The 21,554-nt window shown below is 40.7% G+C and overlaps 1 protein-coding gene across 4 annotated transcripts in view; it reads left to right on the top strand.

Moving 5' to 3' along the window:
* ANKRD6 (ankyrin repeat domain 6) overlaps positions 1–21,554 on the top strand; it is a 224,502-nt gene that overhangs the window by 181,716 nt on the left and 21,232 nt on the right. The window lies entirely within an intron of this gene.

The raw sequence follows: 21,554 nt of genomic DNA, 5'->3' as shown, positions 1-21,554 counted from the left end.
GGATCAGGTTGAACTGCTTGTATATTTTGGAGATTAATCCATTGTCAGTTGTTTTGTTTGCAAATATTTTCTCCCATTCTGAGGGTTGTCTTTTCATCTTGTTTGTAGTTTCCTTTGCTGTGCAAAAGCTTTTAAGTTTCTTAGGTCCCATTTGTTTATTTTTGTTTTTATTTCCATTACTCTAGGAGGTGGGTCAGAAAGGATCTTGCAGTGACTTATGTCATGGAGTGTTCTGCCTATGTTTTCCTCTAAGAATTTTATAGTATCTGACCTTACATTTAGGTCTTTAATCCATTTTGAGTTTATTTTTGTGTATGGTGTTAGGGAGTGTTTTAATTTCATTCTTTTACATGTAGCTGTCCAGTTTTCCCAGCACCACTTATTGAAGAGACTGTCTTTTCTCCATTGTACATCCTTGCCTCCCTTGTCATAGGTTAGTTGACCACAGGTGCGTGGGTTTATCTCTGGGCTTTCTAACCTGTTCCATTGATCTAGATTTCTGTTTCTGTGCCAGTACCATATTGTCTTGATTACTTTATCTTTGTAGTATAGTCTGAAGTCAGGGAGTCTGATTCCTCCAGCTCCATTTTTTTCCCTCGAGAATTCTTTGGCTATTCAGGGTGTTTTGTGTCTCCATACAAATTTTAAGATTTTTGTTCTAGTTCTGTAAAAAATGCCATTGGTAATTTGATAGGGATTGCATTGTATCTGTAGATTGCTTTGGGTAATATAGTCATTTTCATAATACTGATTCTTCCAATCCAAGAACATGGTATATCTCTCCATGAGTTTGTATCATCTTTAATTCCTTTCATCAGTGTCTTATAGTTTTCTGCATACAGGTATTTTGTCTCCCTAGATAGGTTTATTCCTAGGTATTTTATTCTTTTTGTTGCAGTGGTAAATGGGAGTGTTTCCTTAATTTTTTTTTCAGATTTTTCATCATTGGTGTATAGAAATGCAAGAGATTTCTGTGCATTAATTTTGTATCCTGCAACTTTACCAAATTCATTGATTAGCTTTAGTAGTTTTCTGATGGCATCTTTAGGATTCTTTAGGTATAGTATCATGTCATCTGCAAACAGTGACAGGTTTACTTCTCCTTTTCCAATTTGGATTCCTTTTATTTTTTTTCTCTGATTGCTATGGCTAGGACTTCCAAAACTATGTTGAATAATAGTGGTGAGGGTGGACATCCTTGTCTTGTTCCTGATCTTGGAGAAAATGCTTTCAGTTTTTCACCTTTGAGAATGATGTTTGCTGTGGGTTTGTCGTATATGGCCTGTATTATGTTGAGGTAGGTTCCCTCTATACCCACTTTCTGGAGAGTTTTTTACATAAATGGGTGTTGAATTTTGTCAGAAGCTGTTTCTGCATCTATTGAGATGATCATATGGTTTTTCTTCTTCAATTTGTTAATATGGTGTATCACATTGATTTGTGTATACTGAAGAATCCTTGCATCCCTGGGATAAATCCCACTTCATCATGGTGTATGATCCTTTTAACGTGTTGTTGGATTCTGTTTGCTAGTATTTTGTTGAAGATTTTTGCATCCGTATTCATGAATGATATTGGTTTGTAATTTTTTTGTAGTATCTTTGTCTGGTTTTGGTATCAGGGTGATGGTGGCGTCATAGAATGAGTTTGGGAGTGTTCCTTCCTCTGCACATTTTTGGAAGAGTTTGAGAAGGATAGGTGTTAGCTCTTCTCTAAATGTTTGATAGAATTCACCTGTGAAGCCATCTGGTCCTGGACTTTTGTTTGTTGGAAGATTTTTAATCACAGTTTCAATTTCATTACTTGTAATTGGTCTGTTCATATTTTCTATTTCTTCCTGGTTCAGTCTTGGAAGGTTATACCTTTCTAAGAATTTGTCCATTTCTTCCAGGTTGTCCATTTTATTGGTGTAGAGTTGCTTGTAGTAGTCTCTTAGGATGCTTTGTATTTGTGTGGTGTCTTTTGTAACTGCTTTTTCATTTCTAATTTTATTGATTTGAGTCCTCTCCCTCTTTTTCTTGATGAGTATGGCTAATAATGGTTTATCAATTTTGTTTATCTTCTCAAAGAACCAGCTTTTAGTTTTATTGATCTTTGCTATTGTTTTCTTTGTTTCTATTTCATTTATTTCTGATCTGATCTTTATGATTTCTTTCCTTCTGCTAACTTTGGGTTTTGTTTGTTCTTCTTTCTCTAGTTCCTTTAGGTGTAAGTTTAGATTGTTTATTTGAGATTTTTCTTGTTTTTTGATGTAGGCTTGTACTGCTATAAACGTCCCTCTTAGAACTGCTTTTGTTTCATCCCATAGGTTTTGGATCATCGTGTTTTCATTGTCATTTGTCTCTAGGTATTTTTAAAATTTCTTCTTTGATTTCTTCAGTGATCCGTTGGTTATTTAGTAACGTATTGTTTAGTGTCCATGTGTTTGTGTTTTTTATGTTTTTGTCTCTGTAATTGATACTAATCTCACAACGTTGTGGTCAGAAAAGATGCTTGATACGATTTCAATTTTCTTAAATTTACTGAGGCTTGATTTATGACCCAAGATGTGATCTATCCTGGAGAATATTCTGTGCGCACTTGAGAAGAAAGTGTAATCTGCTGTCTTTGGACGGAATGTCCTATAAATATCAATTAAATCTATCTGGTCTATTGTGTCATTTAAAGCTTGTGTTTCCTTATTAATTTTCTGTTTGGATGATCTGTCCATTGGTGTAAGTGAGGTGTTCAAGTCCCCCACTATTATTGTGTTACTGTCAATTTCCTTTTTTATAGCTGTTAGCAGTTGCTTTATGTATTGAGGTGCTCCTATGTTGGGTGCATATATATTTGTAACTGTTATATCTTCTTCTTGGATTGATCCCTTGATCATTATGTCGTGTCCTTCCTTGTTTCTTGTAACATTCTTTATTTTAAAGTCTATTTTATCTGATATGAGTATCGCTACTCCAGCTTTCGATTTCCATTTGCATGGAATATCTTTTTCCATCCCCTCGCTTTCAGTCTGTATGTGTCCCTAGGTCTGAGGGGGTCTCATGTAGATAGCACATATATGGGTCTTGTTTTTGTATCCATTCAGCAAGCCTGTGTCTTTTGGTTGGAGCATTTAATCCATTCACGTTTAAGGTAAGTATCGATATGTATGTTCCTATTACCATTTTCTTAATTGTTTTGGGTTTGTTATTTTAGGTCCTTTTCTTCTCTTGTGTTTCCCACTTAGAGAAGTTCCTTTAGCATTTGTTGTAAAGCTGGTTTGGTGGTGCTGAATTCTCTTAGCTTTTGCTTGTGTGTAACGCTTTTGATTTCTCCGTTGAATCTGAATGAGATCCTTTCTGGATAAAGTAATCTTGGTTGTAGGTTCTTCCCTTTCATCACTTTAAATATGTCATGCCACTACCTTCAGGCTTGTAGAGTTTCTGCTGAGAAATCAGCTATTAACCTTATGGGAGTTCCCTTGTATGTTATTTGTCATTTTTCCCTTGCTGCTTTCAGTAATTTTTCTTTGTCTTTAATTTTTGCCCGTTTGGTTACTATGTGTCTTGGTGTGTTTCTCCTTGGGTTTATCCTGTATGGGACTCTCTGCACTTCCTGGACTTGGGTGGCTATTTCCTTCCCCACGTTAGGTAAGGTTTTGACTATAATCTCTTCAAATGTTTTCTAGGGTCCTTTCTCTCTCTCTCTCTCTCCTCCTTCTGGGACCCCTATAATGTGAATGTTGTGTTAAATGTTGTCCCGGAGGTCCCTTAGGCTGTCTTCATTTTTTTTCATTCTTTTTTCTTTATTCTGTTCTGCAGCCGTGAATTCCACCATTCTGTCTTCCAGGTCACTTATCTGTTCTTCTCCCTCAGTTATTCTGCTATTGATTCTTTCTAGTGTATTTTTCATTTCAGTTCTTGTACTGTTCAACTCTGTTAAACTTTTCTTGTATCTTCTTGATCTTTGCCTCCATTCTTTTTCTGAGGTCCTGGATCATCTTTACTATCATTATTCTGAATTCTTTTTCTGGAAGGTTGCCCATCTCCACTTCATTTAGTTGTTTTTCTGGGGTTTTATCTTGTTCCTTCATCTGGTACATAGCCCTCTGCCTTTTCATCTTGTCTGTCTTTCTGTGAATGTGGTTTTTGTTTCACAGGCTGCAGGATTGTAGTTCTTCTTGCTTCTGTCTGCCGTCTGGTGGATGAGGCTATCTAAGAGGCTTGTGCAAGTTTCCTGATGGGAGGGACTGGTGGTGGGTAGAGCTGGGTGTTGCTCTGGTGGGCAGAGCTCAGTAAAACTTTAATCCGCTTGTCTGCTGATGCATGGGGTTGGGTTCCCTCCCTGTTGGTTGTTTGGCCTGATTCGACCCAACACTGGAGCCTACCCGGGCTCTTTGGTGGGGCTAATGGCGGACTCTGGGAGGGCTTACGCCAAGGAGTACTTCCCAGAACTTCTGCTGCCAGTGTACTTGTCCCCACAGTTAGCCACACCTACCCCCCGCCTCTGCAGGAGACCCTCCAACACTAGCAGGTTAGGTCTGGTTCAGTCTCTTATGGGGTCACTGCTCCTTCCCCTGGGTCCTGATGTGCACACTACTTTGTGTGTGCCCTCCAAGAGTGGAGTCTCTGTTTCCCGCCAGTCTTGTCGAAGTCCTGCAATCAAATCCTGCTAGCTTTCACAGTCTGATTCTCTAGGAATTCCTCCTCCCATTGCCAGACCCCCTGGTTGGGAAGCCTGACATGGGGCTCAGAACCTTCACTCCAGTGGGTGGACTTCTGTGGTGTAAGTGTTCTCCAGTTAGTGAGTCACCCACCCAGCAGTTATGGGATTTGATATTATTATGATTGCGCCCCTCCTACCGTCTCATTGTGGCTTCTCCTTTGTTGTTGGATGTGGGGTATCTTTTTGGTAAGTGCCAGTGTTTTCCTGTTGATGATTGTTCAGCAGTTAGTTGTGATTCTGGTGCTCTTGCAAGAGGGAGTGAGAGCATGTCCTTCTACTCCGCCATCTTCCAGATGATGTGTGATTCCTTTAAAGGCATTGACTTAACATTTTTTAGGAGCATGTTTAAATTGCTTCTGATTATAAACATAACATACCCATTATGGAGCATTTTTTAAAAATATGAAAACTAGGAAGGAAAATAAAATCACCTATAAGCCCACTATGAAGAGAAAGCACTATTAATGTTTGGGTTTTTTTCCTTCCAGTCTTTTTATGTCTGTGTGCTTTACACCCGTTTCCCACTGTACACTAAAGTAATATAACCATGTCTGTCTTGTTTTATTTTGCCAACTTTATTTTGAAAGTTGGCATATATACAGAAAACTCGAAATGATAGCTTAATGAATGCTTGTTCACTCTTCACCTAGGTTCAACTAGTCGTTACTATGTTGCCACGTTTGCTTTGTCTCTCTCACACACTTTTTGTTCTTTTGCTGAACTGTTTGAGATTCAGCTGTAGACTGTCCTGACCCCTCACCTCTAAGTACTCCAGAGCACATTGACTAAGAATGAGGATTTTGTCCTTCCTAACACAGTACCATTTTCACATCTGAGGAAATTAACACTAATTGCATAATATCCATCCATATTCAGATTTTCTTATTTCTCCCCAAATATTTTTTTTTCTTGTTTGTTTTTTTTTTTTTTTTTTTTTTTTTTTTTACTATTGGCTGTGTCTTCATTGCTGCGCGCAGGCTTTCTCTAGTTGTGGCGAGCAGGGGTTACTCTTCGTTGCGGTGTGCAGGCTTCTCATTACGGTGGCTTCTCTTGTTGCGGAGCATGGGCTCTAGAGCGCAGGCTCAGCAGTTGTGGTGCACAGGCTTAGTTGATCCACAGCATGTGGGATCTTCCCAGACCAGGGCTCGAACCCGTGTCCCCCGCATTGGCAGGCAGATTCTTTTGTTTTGTTTTTTTTTACATCTTTATTGGAGTGTAATTGCTTTACAATGGTGTGTTACTTTCTGCTTTATAACAAAGTGAATCAGTTATACATATACATATGTTCCCATATCTCTTCCCTCTTGCATCTCCCTCCCTTCCACCCTCCCTATCCCATCCCTCTAGGTGGTCACAAACCACTGAGCTGATCTCCCTGTGCTATGCGGCTGGTTCCCACTAGCTATCTGTTTTACGTTTGGTAGTATATATATGTCCATGCCACTCTCTCACTTTGTCACAGCTTACCTTTCCCCCAGCCCATATCCTCAAGTCCATTCTCTAGTAGGTCTGTGTCTTTATTCCCGTCTTACCCCTAGGTTCTTCATGACCTTTTTTTTTTCTTATATTCCATATATATGTTTTAGCATACAGTATTTGTTTTTTTGATTTCACTCTGTATGAAAGACTGTAGGTCCATCCACCTCACCAGAAATAACTCAATTTCGTTTCTTTTTATGGCTGAGTAATATTCCATTGTATGTATGTACCACATCTTCTATATCCATTCATCTGTTGATGGACACTTAGATTGTCTCCATCTCCTGGCTATTGTAAATAGAGCTGCAGTGAAATTTTGGTACATGACTCTTTTTGAATTATGGTTTTCTCAGGGTATATCCCCAGTAGTGGGATTGCTGGGTTGTATGGTAATTGTTTTTTGTTTTTTTTTTTGTGGTACGCGGGCCTCTCACTGTTGTGGCCTCTCCCGTTGTGGAGAATAGGCTCCAGACGCCCAGGCTCAGCGACCATTGCTTACAGGGCCAGCCGCTCTGCTGCACGTGGGATCCTCCCGGACCGGGACACGAACCCGTGTCCCCGTCATCAGCAGGCAGACTCTCAACCACTGCGCCACCAGGGAAGCCCTATTTTTTGTTTTTTACGGAACCTCCATACTCTTCTCCATATTGGCTGTATCAATTTACATTCCCACCAACAGTGCAAGAGTGTTCCCTTTTCTCCACACCCTCTCCAGCATTTATTGTTTCTAGATTTTTTGTTTATTTTGCTCTGCAGCAGTTATTTCCACTATTTTATCTTCCACCTCACTTATCCGTTCCTCTGCCTCAGTTATTCTGCTATTGATCCCATCTAGAGTATTTTTTATTTCATTTATTGTGTTTTTAATCGATGCTTGATTCATCTTTAGTTCTTCTAGGTCCTTGTTAACTGTTTCTTGCATTTTGTCCATTCTATTTCCAAGATTTTGGATATGGGAAATAGAATCTTGGATCATCTTTACCATCATTATTCTGAATTCCTTTTCAGGTAGAGTGCCTATTACCTCTTCATTTGTTAGGTCTGGTGGGTTTTTATCTTGCTCCTTCTCCTGCTGTGTGTTTTTCTGTCTTCTCATTTTGCTTATGTCACTGTGTTTGGGGTCTCCTTTTTGCAGGCTGCAGGTTCGTAGTTCCTGTTGTTTTTGGTGTCTGTCCCCAGTGGCTAAGGTTGGTTTAGTGGGTTGTGTAGGCTTCCTGGTGGAGGGGACTAGTGCCTGTGTTCTGGTGGATGAGGCTGGATCTTGTCTTTCTGGTGGGCAGGTCCACGTCTGGTGGTGTGTTTTGGGGTGTCTGTGGACTTTTTATGATTTTAGGCCACCTCTCTGCTAATGGGTGGCGTTGTGTTCCTGTCTTGCTAGTTGTTTGGCTCAGGGTGTCCAGCACTGTAGCCTGCTGGTCGTTGAGTGAAGCTGGGTGCTGGTGTTGAGATGGAGATCTCTGGAAGATTTTCGCCGTTTGATATTATGTGGAGCTGGGAGGTCTCTTGTGGACCAGTGTCCTGAAGTTGGCTCTCCCACCTCAGAGGCACAGCACTGACTCCGGGCTCCTCAATTTGGGATGATGTGTTGTCTATTCATGTATTCCACAGATGCAGGATACATCAAGTTGATTGTGGAGCTTTAATCCGCTGCTTCTGAGGCTGCTGGGAGAGGTTTCCCTTTCTCTTCTTTGTTCTCACAGCTCCTGGGTCTCAGCTTTGGATTTGGCCCCGCCTCTGCGTGTAGGTAGCCGGAGGGCGTCTGCTCTTCGCTCAGATAGGACAGGGTTAAAGGAGCAGCCTCTTCGGGGACTCTGGCTCACTCAGGCCGGGAGGGAGGGAGGGGCACGGAGTGCGGGGCGAGCCTGCAGCGGCAGAGGTCGGCGTGACGTTGCACCAGCCCGAGGCGCGCCGTGCGTTCTCCCAGGGAAGCCGCCCCTGGATCCCGGGACCCCGGCAGTGGCGGGCTGCACAGGCTCCCGGAAGGGCGGTGTGGGCAGTGACCTGCGCTCGCACACAGGCTTCTTGGCGGCGGCAGCAGCAGCCCCAGCGTCCCACGCCCGTCACTGGGCTCCGCGCTTTCAGTCGCGACTCGCGCCCGTCTGTGGAGCCCCTTTAAGCAGCGCTCTTAATCCCCTCTCCTCGCGCACCAGGAAACCAAGAGGGAAGAAAAAGTCTCTTGCCTCTTCGGCAGCTCCAGAGTTTTCACGGACTCCCTCCCGGCTAGCTGTGGCACATTAGCCCCTTTCAGGCTGAGTTCTCGCCGCCAGCTCCAGTCCTCTCCCTGCGCTCTGACCGAAGCCCGAGCCTCAGCTTCCAGCGCTGCGCGCCCCGGCGGGCGAGCAGACAAGCCTCTCGGGCTGGTGAGTGCCGCTCGGCACCGATCCTCTGTATGCGGATCTCTCCGCTTTGCCCTACCCAGGTATGTGGGGAGTTTCTTGCCTTTTGGGAGGTCTGGGGTCTTCTGCCAGCGTTCAGTAGGTGTTCTGTAGGAGTTGTTGCACGTGTAGCTGTATTTCTGGTGTATCCGTGGGGAGGAAGGTGATCTCTGTTTCTAGATTTTTTGATGATGGCCATTCTGACTGGTGCGAGATGATATCTCATTGTAGTTTTGATTTGCATTTCTCTAATGATTAATGATGTTGATTAATGATGTTGAGCATTCTTTCATGTGTTTGTTGGCAATCTGTATATCTTGTTTGGAGAAATGTCTATTTAGGTTTTCTGCCCATTTTTGGATTAGGTTGTTTATTTTTTTGTTATTGAGCTGCATGAGCTGCTTGTAAATTTTGGAGATTAATCCTTTGTCAGTTGCTTCATTTGCAAATATTTTCACCCATTCTGAGGGTTGTCTTTTGGTCTTGTTTATGGTTTCCTTTGCTGTGCAAAAGCTTTGAAGTTTCATTAGGTCCCATTTGTTGATTTTTGTTTTTATGTCCATTTCTCTAAGAGGTGGGTCAAAAAGGATCTTGCTGTGATGTATGTCATAGAGTGTTCTGCCTATGTTTTCCTCTAAGAGTTTAATAGTGTCTGCCATTACATTTAGGTCTTAATTCCATTTTGAGTTTATTTTTGTGTATGGTGTTAGGGAGTGTTCTAATTTCATACTTTTATATGTAGCTGTCCCAGTTTTCCCAGCACCACTTATTGAAGAGGCTGTCTTTTCTCCACTGTATATTCTTGCCTCCTATATCAAAGGTAAGGTGACCATATGTGTGTGGGTTTATCTCTGTGCTTTCTATCCTGTTCCATTGATCTATCTTTCTGTTTTTGTGCCAGTACCGTGCTGTCTTGATTACTGTAGCTTTGTAGTATAGTCTGAAGTCAGAGAGCCTGATTCCTCCAGCTCCATTTTTTGCTCTCAAATAGCTTTGGCTATTCGAGGTCTTTTGTTTTTCCATACAAATTATGAAATTTCTTGTTCTAGTTCTGTGGAAAATGTCAGTGGTAGTTTGATAGGGAATGCATTGAATCTGTAGATTGCTTTGGGTAGTAGAGTCATTTTAACAATGTTGATTCTTCCAATTCAAGAACATGGTATATTTTGCCATCTATTTGTATCATCTTTAATTTCTTTCATCGGTGTCTTATAATTTTCTGCATACAGGTCTTTTGTGTCCTTAGGTAGGTTTATTCCTAGATATTTTATTCTTTTTGTTGCAATGGTAAATGGGAGTGTTTTCTTGATTTCACTTTCAGATTTTTCATCATTAGTGTATAGGAATGCGAGAGATTTCTGTGCAATAATTTTGTATCCTGCTACTTTACCAACTTCATTGATTAGCTCTAGTAGTTTTCTGGTAGCATCTTTAGGATTCTCTATGTATAGTATCATTCATCTGCAAACAGTGACAGCATTACTTCTTTGTTTCCGATTTGGATTCCTTTTATTTCCTTTTCTTCTCTGATTGCTGTGGCTAAAACTTCCAAAACTATGTTGAATAAGAGTGGTGAGAGTGGGCAGCCTTGTCTTGTTCCTGATCTTAGTGGAAATGCTTTCAGTTTTACACAATTGAGGATGATGTTGGCTGTGGGTTTGTCATATATGGCTTTTATTATGTTGAGGAAAGATCCCTCTATGCCTACTTTCTGCAGGGTTTTTTTCATAAATGAGTGTTGAATTTTGTCAAAAGCTTCCTCTGCATCTATTGACATGATCATATGGTTTTTCTCCTTCAGTTTGTTAATATGGTGTATCACGTTGATTGATTTGCATATATTGAAGAATCCTTGCATTCCTGGAATAAACCCCACTTGATCATGGTGTATGATCCTTGTAATGTGCTGTTGGATTCTGTTTGCTAGTATTTTGTTGAGGATTTTTGCATCTACGTTCCATCGGTGCTCTTGGCCTGTAGTTTTCTTTCTTTGTGACATCCTTGTCTGGTTTTGGTATCATGGTAATGGTGGCCTTGTAGAATGAGTTTGGGAGTGTTCCTCCCTCTGCTATATTTTGGAAGAGTTTGAGAAGGATAGGTGTTAGCTCTTCTCTAAATGTTTGATAGAATTCGCCTGTGAAGCCATCTGGTCCTGGTCTTTTGTTTGTTGGAAGATTTTTAATCAGAGTATCAATTTCAGTACTTGTGATTGGTCTCTTCATATTTTCTATTTCTTCCTGATTCAGTCTCATCAGGTTGTGCATTTCTAAGAATTTGTCCATTTCTTCCAGGTTGTCCATTTTATTGGCATAGAGTTCCTTGTAGTAATCTCTCCTGATCCTTTGTATTTCTGCATTAACAGTTGTTAGTTCTCCTTTTTCATTTCTAATTCTGTTGATTTGCGTCTTCTCCCTTTTTTCTTGATGAGTCTGGCTAATGGTTTGTCAATTTTGTTTATCTTCTCAAAGAACCAGCTTTTAGTTTTATTGATCTTTGCTCTTGTTTCCTTCATTTCTTTTTCATGTATTTCCGATCTGATCTTTATGATTTCTTTCCTTCTGCTAACATTTGGGTGTTTTTGTTCTTCTTTCTCTAATTGCTTTAGGTGCAAGGTTAGATTGTTTTTTTGAGTTGTGCCCTGTTTCGTAAGGTAGGATTGTATTGCTATAAAGTTCCCTCTTAGAACTGCTTTTGCTGCATCCCGTAGGTTTTGGGTCATCGTGTTTTCATTGTCATTTGTTTCTAGGTATTTTTTGATTTCCTCTTTGATTTCTTCAGTGATCTCTTGGTTATTAAGTAGTGTATCGTTTAGACTCCATGTGTTTGTATTTTTTACAGATCTTTTCCTGTAATTGATATCTAGTCTCATAGCTTTGTGGTTGGAAAAGATACTTGATATGATTTCAATTTTCTTAAATTTACCAAGGCTTGATTTGTGACCCAAGATATGATCTATCCTGGAGAATGTTCCATGAGCACTTGAGAAAAATGTATATTCTGTTGTTTCTGGATGGAATGTCCTATAAATATCAATTAAGTGCATCTTGTTTAATGTATCATTTAAAGCTTGTATTTATTTATTTTGATTTTGGATGATCTGTCCATTGGTGAAAGTGGGGTGTTAAAGTCCCCTACTATGATTGTGTTACTGTCGATTTCCCCTTTTATGGCTGTTAGTATTTGCCTTATGTATTGAGGTGCTCCTGTGTTGGGTGCATAAATATTTACAATTGTTATATCTTCTTCTTGGATTGACCCCTTTATCATTATGTAGTGTCCTTCTTTGTCTCTTGTAATAGTCTTTATTTTAAAGTCTATTTTGTCTGATATGAGAATTCCTCCTCCAGCTTTCTTTTGATTTCCATTTGCATGGAATATCTTTTTCCATCCCCTCACTTTCAGTCTGTATGTGTCTCTAGGTCTGAAGTGGGTCTCTTGTAGACAGCATATATATGGGTCTTGTTTTTGTATCCATTCAGCCAGTCTGTGTCTTTTGGTGGGACCATTTAATCCATTTACGTTTAAGGTAATTATCGATATGTATGTTCCTATTCCCATTTTCTTAATTGTTTTGGGTTTGTTATTGTAGGTCTTTTCCTTCTCTTGTGTTTCTTGCCTAGAGAAGTTCCTTTAGCATTTGTTGTAGAGCTGGTTTGGTGGTGCTGAACTCTCTCAGCTTCTGTTTATCTCTAAAGGTTTTAATTTCTCCATCAAATCTGAATGAGATCCTTGCTAGGTAGAGTAATCTTGGTTGTAGGTTTTTCTCCTTCATCACTTTAAATATGTCCTCCACTCCCTTCTGGCTTGCAGAGTTTCTGCTGGAAGATCATCTGTTAACCTTATGGGGATTCCCTTGAGTGTTATTTGTTGTTTTTCCCTTGCTGCTTTTAATGTTTTTTTCGTATTTAATTTTTGATAGTTTAATATGTGTCTTGGTGTGTTTCTCCTTGGATTTATTCTGTATGGGACTCTCTGTGCTTCCTGGACTTGATTAAGTATTTTCTCTCCCATATTAGGGAAGTTTTCAACTATAATCTCTTCAAGTATTTTCTCAGTCCCTTTCTTTTTCTCTTCTTCTTCTGGGACCCCTATAATTCGAATGTTGGTGTGTTTAATGTCCCAGAGGTCTCTGAGACTGTCCTCAATTCTTTTCATTCTTTTTTCTTTATTCTGCTCTGCAGTACTTATTTCCACTATTTTATCTTCCAGGTCACTTACCGTTCTTCTGCCTCAGTTATTCTGCTATTGATCCCATCTAGAATATTTTAAATTTCATTTATTGTGTTGTTCATCATTGCTTGTTTCCTCTTCAGTTCTTCTAGTTCCTTGTTAAGTGTTTCTTGCATTTTCTCTATTCTGTTTCCAAGATTTTGGATCATCTTTACTATCATTATTCTGAATTCTTTTTCAGGTAGACTGCCTATTTCCTCTTCATTTATTAGGTCTGGTGGGTTTTTACCTTGCTCCTTCATCAGCTGTGTGTTTTTCTGTCTTCTCATTTTGCTTATCTTACTGTGATTGGGGTCTCCTTTTTGCAGGCTGCAGGTTCATAGTTCCTGTTGTTTCTGGTGTTTGTCTCCAGTGGCTAAGGTTGGTTCAGTGGGTCGTGTAGGCTTCGTGATGGAGGGGACTAGTGCCTGTGTTCTGGTGGATGAGGCTGGATCTTGTCTTTCTGGTGGGCAGGTCCATGTCTGGTGATGTGTTTTGGGGTGTCTGTGGCCTTATTATGATTTTAGGCAGCCTCTCTGCTAATGGATGGGGCTGTTTTCCTGTCTTGCTAGTTGTTTGGCTTAGGGTGTCCAGCACTGTAGCTTGCTGGTTGTTGAGTGAAGCTGGGTGCTGGTGTTGAGATGGAGATCTCTGGGAGATTTTCGCTGTTTGATATTACATGGAGCTGGGAGGTCTCTTCTGGACCAGTGTCCTGAAGTTGGCTCTCCCACCTCAGTGGCACAACACTGACTTCTGGCTGGAGCACCAAGGACCTTTCATCCATATGGCTCAGAATAAAAGGTGGAAAAAATAGAAAGAAAGAGGATAAAATAAAATAAAGTAGAGTTAAATAAAATAAAGTTATTAAAATAAAAGAAATTATTAAGAAAAAAATTTTTTAGAGTTAAAAAAAAAAAAACAGGCAGACAGACCCCTAGGACAAACGGTGAAAGTAAAGCTGTACAGACAAAATCTCACAGAGAAGCATACACATACACACTCACAAAAAGAGAAAAAGGGGAAAAAATAATGTATCTTGTTCCCAAAGTCTACCTCTGCAATTTGGGATGATTCGTTGTCTATTCAGGTATTCCACAGATGCAGGGTACATCAAGTTGGTTGTGGAGCTTTAATCTGCTGTTCCTGAGGCTGCTGGGAGAAATTTACCTTTCTCTCCTTTGTTCGCACAGCTCCCGGGGTTCAGTTTTGGATTTGGACCCGCCTCTGTGTCTTGGTCGCTTGAGGGCGTCTGTTCTTCACTCAGACGGGGTTAAAGGAGCTGCTGATTCGGGGGCTCTGGCTCACTGAGGCTGCGGGGGAGGGAGGGGTACGGATGTGGGGCGAGCCTGCAGAGGCAGAGGCCGGCGTGACGTTGCACCAGCCTGAGGCGCGCCGTGCATTCTCCCGGGGAAGTTGTCCCTGGATCCCGGGACCCTGGCAGTGGCGGGCTGCACAGGCTCCCCGGAAAGGGGGCGTGGACAGCGACCTGTGCTCGCACACAGGCTTCTTGGTGGTGGCAGCAGCAGCCTTAGTGTCTCAGGCCCGTCTCTGGGGTCCGCGCTGTTAGCCGCGGCTCGCGCCCATCTCTGGAGCTCCTTTAAGTGGCGCTCTTAATCCCCTCTCCTTGCGCACCAGGAAACAAAGAGGGAAGAAAAAGTCTCTTGCCTCTTCGGCAGCTCCAGACTCCTTCCCGGTCTCCCTCCCGGCTAGCCGTGGCGCACTAACCCCTTCAGGCTGTGTTCACGCCGCCTACCCCAGTCCTCTCCCTGTGCTCAGACCGAAGCCCGGGCCTCAGCTCGCAGGCCCCGCCCACCCCAGCGGGCGAGCAGACAAGCCTCTCGGGCTGGTGAGTGCCGGTCGGCACCGATCCTCTGTGCGGGAATCTCTCCGCTTTGCCCTCCGCACCCCTGTGGCTGCGCTCTCCTCTGCGGCTCCGACGCTTCCCCCCCGCTGTCTCCGCCCACGAACGGGCTTCTAGTGTGTGGAAACCTTTCCTCGTCACAGCTCCCTCCCACTGGTGCAGGTCCTGTCCCTATTCTTTTGTCTGTTTTTTCTGTTTTCTTTTGCCCTACCCAGGTACGTGGGGAGTTTCTTCCCTTTTGGGAGGTCTGAGGTCTCTGCCAGCATTCAGTGGGTGTCCTATAGGAGTAGTTCCACGTATAGATGTATTTATTTATTTTTTTTTTTTACATGTTCATTTGAGTACAGTTGCTTCACAATGGTGTGCCCCGTAACAAAGTGAATCAGTTATACACACACACACGCTCCCACATCTCCTCTCTGCTGCGTCTTCCCTTCTCCCACCCTCCCCATCCCACCCATCCAGGTGGTCACAAAGCACCGAGCTGATCTCCCTGTGCTATGTGGCTGCTTCCCACTAGCTATCTATTTTACATTTGGTAGTGTATATATGTCCATGCCACTCTCTCACTTTGTCACAGGTTACCCTTCCCCCTCCCCATATCCTCAAGTTCATTCTCTAGTAGGTCTGTGACTTTATTACCGTCTTACCCCTAGGTTCTTCATGATATTTTTTTCCCCTTAGATTCCATATATATGTGTTAGCATACGGTATTTGTCTTTCTCTTTCTGACTTACTTCACTCTGCATGACAGACTCTAGGTCCATCCACCTCACCACAGACAACTCAATTTCGTTTCTTTTTATGGCTGAGCAGCATTCCATTGTATACATGCGCCACATCTTCCTTATCCATTCATCCGATGATGGACACTTAGGTTGTCTCCATCTCCTGGCTATTGTAAATAGATCTGCAATGAACATTGTGGTACATGACTCTTTTTGAACTATGGTTTTCTCAGGGTATATGCCCAGCAGTGGGATTGCTGGGTCATATGGTAGTTCTGTTTGTAGTTTTTTAAGGAACCTCCATACCGTTCTCCACAGTGGCTGTACCAATTCACATTCCCACCAGCAGTGCAAGACGGTTCCCTTTTCTCCACACCCTCTCCAGCATTCATTGTTTCCAGAGTTTTTGATGATGGCCATTCTGGCTGATATCTCATTGTAGTTTTGATTTGCATTTCCCTAATATTTAATGATGTTGAGCATTCTTTCATATGTTTGTTGGCAATCTGTACATCTTCCTTGGAGAAATGCCTACCTAGGTTTTCTGCCCATCTTTGGATTAGGCTGTTTGATCCTTTGTTTTTGAGCTGCAGGACCTGGCCGTAAATCTTGGAGATTAATTATTTGTCAGTTGCTTCGTTTGCAAATATTTTCTCCCATTCTGAGGGTTGTCTTTTGGTCTTGTTTATGGTTTCCTTTGCTGTGCAAAAGCTCCGAAGTTTCATTAGGTCCCATTTTTTTATTTTTGTTTCTATTTCCATTTCTCTAGGAGGTGAGTCAAAAAGGACCCCGCTGTGATTTATGTCATAGTGTTCTGCCCATGTTCTCCTCTAAGAGCTCGATAGTTTCTGGCCTTATATTTAGGTCTTCAATCCATTCTGAACTTATTTTTGTGTATGATGTTAGGGAGTGTTCTAATCTCATCCTTTTACATGTAGCTGTCCAGTTTTCCCAGCACCACTTATTGAAGAGGCTGTCCTTTCTCCACTGTATATTCCTGCCTCCTTTATCAAAGATAAGGTGACCATATGTGCTTGGGTTTATCTCTGGGCTTTCTATCCTGTTCCACTGATCCATATCTCTGTTTTTGTGCCAGTACCATACTGTCCTGACCACTACAGCTCCGCAGTGTAGTCTGAAGTCAGGGAGCCTGATTCCTCCAGCTCCGTTTTTCATTCTCAAGATTGCTTTGGCTATTCAGGGTCCCTTGTGTTTCCATACAAATTGTGAAATTTTTTGTTCGAGTTCTGTGAAAAATGCCAGTGGTAGTTTGATAGGGATTGCACCGAATCCGCAGATTGCCCTGGGCAGCAGAGTCATTTTCACAATGTTGATTCTTCCAATCCAGGAACGTGGCATATCTCTCTATCTATTTGTGTCATCTTTAATTTCTTTCATCAGTGTCCTACAATTTTCTGTATAGAGGTCTTTTGTCTTTATAGGTAGGTTTATTCCTAGATATTTTATTCTTTTTGTTGCAATGATAAATGGGAGTGTTTTCTTGATTTCACTTTCAGATTTTTCTTTTTTTTTTTTATTAGTTTCTGCTTTATAACAAAGTGAATCAGTCATACATATACATCTGTTCCCACATCCCTTCCCTCATGCATCTCCCTCCATCCCACCCTCCCCATCCCACCCCTCCAGGCGGTCACAAAGCACCGAGCTGATCTCCCTGTGCCATGCGGCCGCTTCCCACCATCTATCTACCCCACGTTTGGTAGTGTATATATGTCCATGCCTCTTTTTCGCTTTGTCACAGCTTGCCCTTCCCCCTCCCCATATCCTCAAGTCCATTCTCAAGTAGGTCTGTGTCTTTATTCCCGTTTTACCCCTAGGTTCTTCATGACATTTTTTAAATTCCATATATATGTGTTAGCATAGAGTATTTGTCTTTCTCTTTCTGACTTACTTCACTCTGTATGACAGACTCTAGGTCTATCCACCTCATTACAAATAGCTCAGTTTCGTTTCTTTTTATGGCTGAGTAATATTCCATTGTATATATGTGCCACATCTTCTTTATCCATTCATCCGATGATGGACACTTAGGTTGTTTCCAGCTCCGGGCTATTGTGAATAGAGCTGCAATGAACATTTTGGTACATGTCTCTTTTTGAATTATGGTTTTCTCAGGGTATATGCCTAGTAGTGGGATTGCTGGGTCATATGGTAGTTCTATTTTTAGTTTTTTAAGGAACCTCCATACTCTTCTCCATAATGGCTGTACCAATTCACATTCCCACCAGCAGTGCAAGAGTGTTCCCTTTTCTCCACACCCTCTCCAGCATTTATTGTTTCTAGATTTCTTGATGATGGCCATTCTGACTGGTGTGAGATGATATCTCATTGTAGTTTTGATTTGCATTTCTCTGATGATTAATGATGTTGAGCATTCTTTCATGTGTTTGTTGGCAGTCTGTATATCTTCTTTGGAGAAATGCCTATTTAAGTCTTCTGCCCATTTTTGGATTGGGTTGTTTGTTTTTTTGCTATTGAGCTGCATGAGCTGCTTATAAATTTTGGAGATTAATCCTTTGTCAGTTGCTTCATTTGCAAATATTTTCTCCCATTCTGAGGGTTGTCTTTTGGTCTTGTTTATGGTTTCCTTTGCTGTGCAAAAGCTTTGAAGTTTCATTAGGTCCCATTTGTTTATCTTTGTTTTTATTTCCATTTCTCTAGGAGGTGGGTCCAAAAGGATCTTGCTGTGATTTATGTCATAGAGTTTTCTGCCTATGTTTTCCTCTAACAGTTTGGTAGTTTCTGGCCTTACATTTAGATCTTTAATCCATTTTGAGCTTATTTTTGTGTATGGTGTTAGGGAGTGATCTAATCTCATGCTTTTACATGTACCTGTCCAGTTTTCCCAGCACCACTTATTGAAGAGGCTGTCCTTTCTCCACTGTACAATCCTGCCTCCCTTATCAAAGATAACGTGACCACATGTGCGTGGGTTTATCTCTGGGCTTTCTATCTTGTTCCATTGATCTATCTTTCATTTTTTGTGCTGGTACCATACTATCTTGATTACTGTAGCTTTGTAGTATAGTCTGAAGTCAGGGAGCCTGATTCTTCCAGCTCCGTTTTTCGTTCTCAAGATTACTTTGGTTATTTGGCGTCTTTTGTGTTTCCATACAAATTGTGAAATTTTTTGTCCTAGTTCTGTCGAAAATGCCAGTGGTAGTTTGATAGGGATTGCATTGAATGTGTAGATTGCTTTTGGTAGTAGAGTCATTTTCACAATGTTGATTCTTCCAATCCACGAACATGGTCTATCTCTCCATCTATTTGTATTATCTTTAATTTCTTTCATCAGTGTCTTATAATTTTCTGCATACAGGTCTTTTGTGTCCTTAGGTAGGTTTATTCCTAGATATTTTATTCTTTTTGTTGCAATGGTAAATGGGAGTGTTTTCTTGATTTCCCTTTCAGATTTTTCATCATTAGTATACAGGAATGCCAGAGATTTCTGTGCATTAATTTTGTATTCTGCTACTTTACCAAATTCATTGATTAGCTCTGGTAGTTTTCTGGTAGCATCTTTAGGATTCTCTGTGTATAGTATCATGTCATTTGCGAACAGTCACAGCTTTACTTCTTCTTTTCCGATTTGGATTGCTTTTATTTTCTTTTCTTCTCTGATTGCTGTGGCTAAAAGTTCCAAAAGTATGTTGAATAAGAGTCGTGAGAGTGGGCAACCTTGCCTTGTTCCTGATCTTAGTGGAAATGGTTTCAGTTTTTCACCATTGAGGACGATGTTGGCTGTGGGTTTGTCATATATGGCCTTTATTATGTTGAGGAAATTTCCCTCTATGCCTACTTTCTGCAGGGTTTTTATCCTAAATGGGTGTTGAATTTTGTCAAAAGCTTTCTCTGCATCTATTGAGATGATCATATGGTTTTTCTCCTTCAATTTGTTAATATGGTGTATCACGTTGATTGATTTGCGTATGTTGAGGAATCCTTGCATTTCTGGAATAAACCCCACTTGATCATGGTGTATGATCCTTTTAATGTGCTGTTGGATTCTGTTTACCATTATTTTGTTGAGGATTTTTGCATCTATGTTCCTCAGTGACATTGGCCTGTAGTTTTCTTTCTTTGTGACATTCTTGTCTGGTTTTGGTATCAAGGTGATGGTGGCCTCGTAGAATGAGTTTGGGAGTGTCCATCCCTCTGCTATATTTTGGAAGAGTTTGAGAAGGATAGGTGTTAGCTCTTCTCCAAATGTTTGATAAAATTCGCCTGTGAAGCCATCTGGTCCTGGGTGTTTGTTGGAAGATTTTTAATCACAGTTTCAATTTCAGTGCTTGTGATTGGTCTGTTCATATTTTGTATTTCTTCCTGATTGAGTCTTAGCAGGTTGTGCATTTCTAAGAATTTGTCTGTTTCTTCCAGGTTGTCCATTTTATTGGCATAGAGTTGCTTGTAGTAATCTCTCATGATCCTTTGTATTTCTGCAGTGCCAGTTGTTACTTCTCCTTTTTCATTTCTAATTCTATTGATTTGAGTCTTCTCCCTTTTTTTCTTGATTTGTTTGGCTAATGGTTTATCCATTTTGTTTATCTTCTGAAAGAACCAGCTTTTAGTTTTATTGATCTTTGCTATCGTTTCCTTCATTTCTTTTTCATTTATTTCTGGTCTGATCTTTATGATTTCTTTCCTTCTGCTAACTTTCAGGGTTTTTTTCCCCTTCTTTCTCAAATTGCTTTAGGTGCAAGGTTAGCTTGTTTACTCGAGATGTTTCCTGTTTCTTAAGGTAGGATTGTTTTGCTATAAACTTCCCTCTTAGAACTGTTTTTGCTGCATCCCATAGGTTTTGGGTCATCATGTCTCCATTGTCACTTATTTCTAGGTATTTTTTGATTTCCTCTTTGATTTCATCAGTGATCACTTCGTTCTTAAGTAGTTTATTGTTTAGCCTCCATGTGTTTGTATTTTTTAGAGATATTTTCCTGTAATTGATATCTAGTCTCATAGCGTTGTGGTCAGAAAAGATACTTGATACAATTTCAGCTTTCTTAAATTTTCCAAGGCTTGATTTGTGACTCAAGATATGATCTATCCTGGAGAATGTTCCATGAGCACTTGACAAAAAGGTGTATTTTGTTGTTTTTGGATGGAAAATCCTATAAATATCAATTAAGTCAATCATGTTTAATGTAACATGTATAGCTTGTGATTCCTTATTTATTTTGATTTTGGATGATCTGTCCATTGGTGAAAGTGGGGTGTTAAAGTCCCCTACTATGATTGTGTTACTGTCGATTTCCCCTTTTATGGCTGTTAGTATTTGCCTTATGTATTGAGGTGCTCCTGTGTTGGGTGCATAAATATTTACAATTGTTATATCTTCTTCTTGGATTGACCCCTTTATCATTATGTAGTGTCTTTCTTTGTCTCTTGTAATAGTCTTTATTTTAAAGACTATTTTGTCTGATATGAGAATTCCTCCTCCAGCTTTCTTTTGATTTCCATTTGCATGGAATATCTTTTTCCATCCCCTCACTTTCAGTCTGTATGTGTCTCTAGGTCTGAAGTGGGTCTCTTGTAGACAGCATATATATGGGTCTTGTTTTTGTATCCATTCAGCCAGTCTGTGTCTTTTGGTGGAACCATTTAATCCATTTACATTTAAGGTAATTATCGATATGTATGTTCCTATTCCCATTTTCTTAATTGTTTTGGGTTTGTTATTGTAGGTCTTTTCCTTCTCTTGTGTTTCTTGCCTAGAGAAGTTCCTTTAGCATTTTACAGCTGATTTGGTGGTGCTGAACTCTCCCAGCTTTTGCTTGTCTCTAAAGGTTTTAATTTCTCCATCAAATCTGAATGAGATCCTTGCTGGGTAGAGTAATCTTGGTTGTAGGTTTTTCTCCTTCATCACTTTAAATATGTCCTCCACTCCCTTCTGGCTTGTAGAGTTTCTGCTGGAAGATCATCTGTTAACCTTATGGGGATTCTCTTGTGTGTTATTTGTTGTTTTTCCCTTGCTGCTTTTAATATGTTTTTTTCGTATTTAATTTTTGATAGTTTAATATGTGTCTTGGTCTGTTTCTCCTTGGATTTATTCTGTATGGGACTCTCTGTGCTTCCTGGACTTGATTAAGTATTTTCTCTCCCATATTAGGGAAGTTTTCAACTATAATCTCTTCAAGTATTTTCTCAGTCCCTTTCTTTTTCTCTTCTTCTTCGGGGACTCCTGTA

This window comes from Mesoplodon mirus, assembly GCF_964341445.2.
Source record: "Mesoplodon mirus genome assembly, chromosome: 10".
Taxonomy (NCBI): domain Eukaryota; kingdom Metazoa; phylum Chordata; class Mammalia; order Artiodactyla; family Ziphiidae; genus Mesoplodon; species Mesoplodon mirus.
This window is presented reverse-complemented; position numbering and strand designations above follow the sequence as displayed.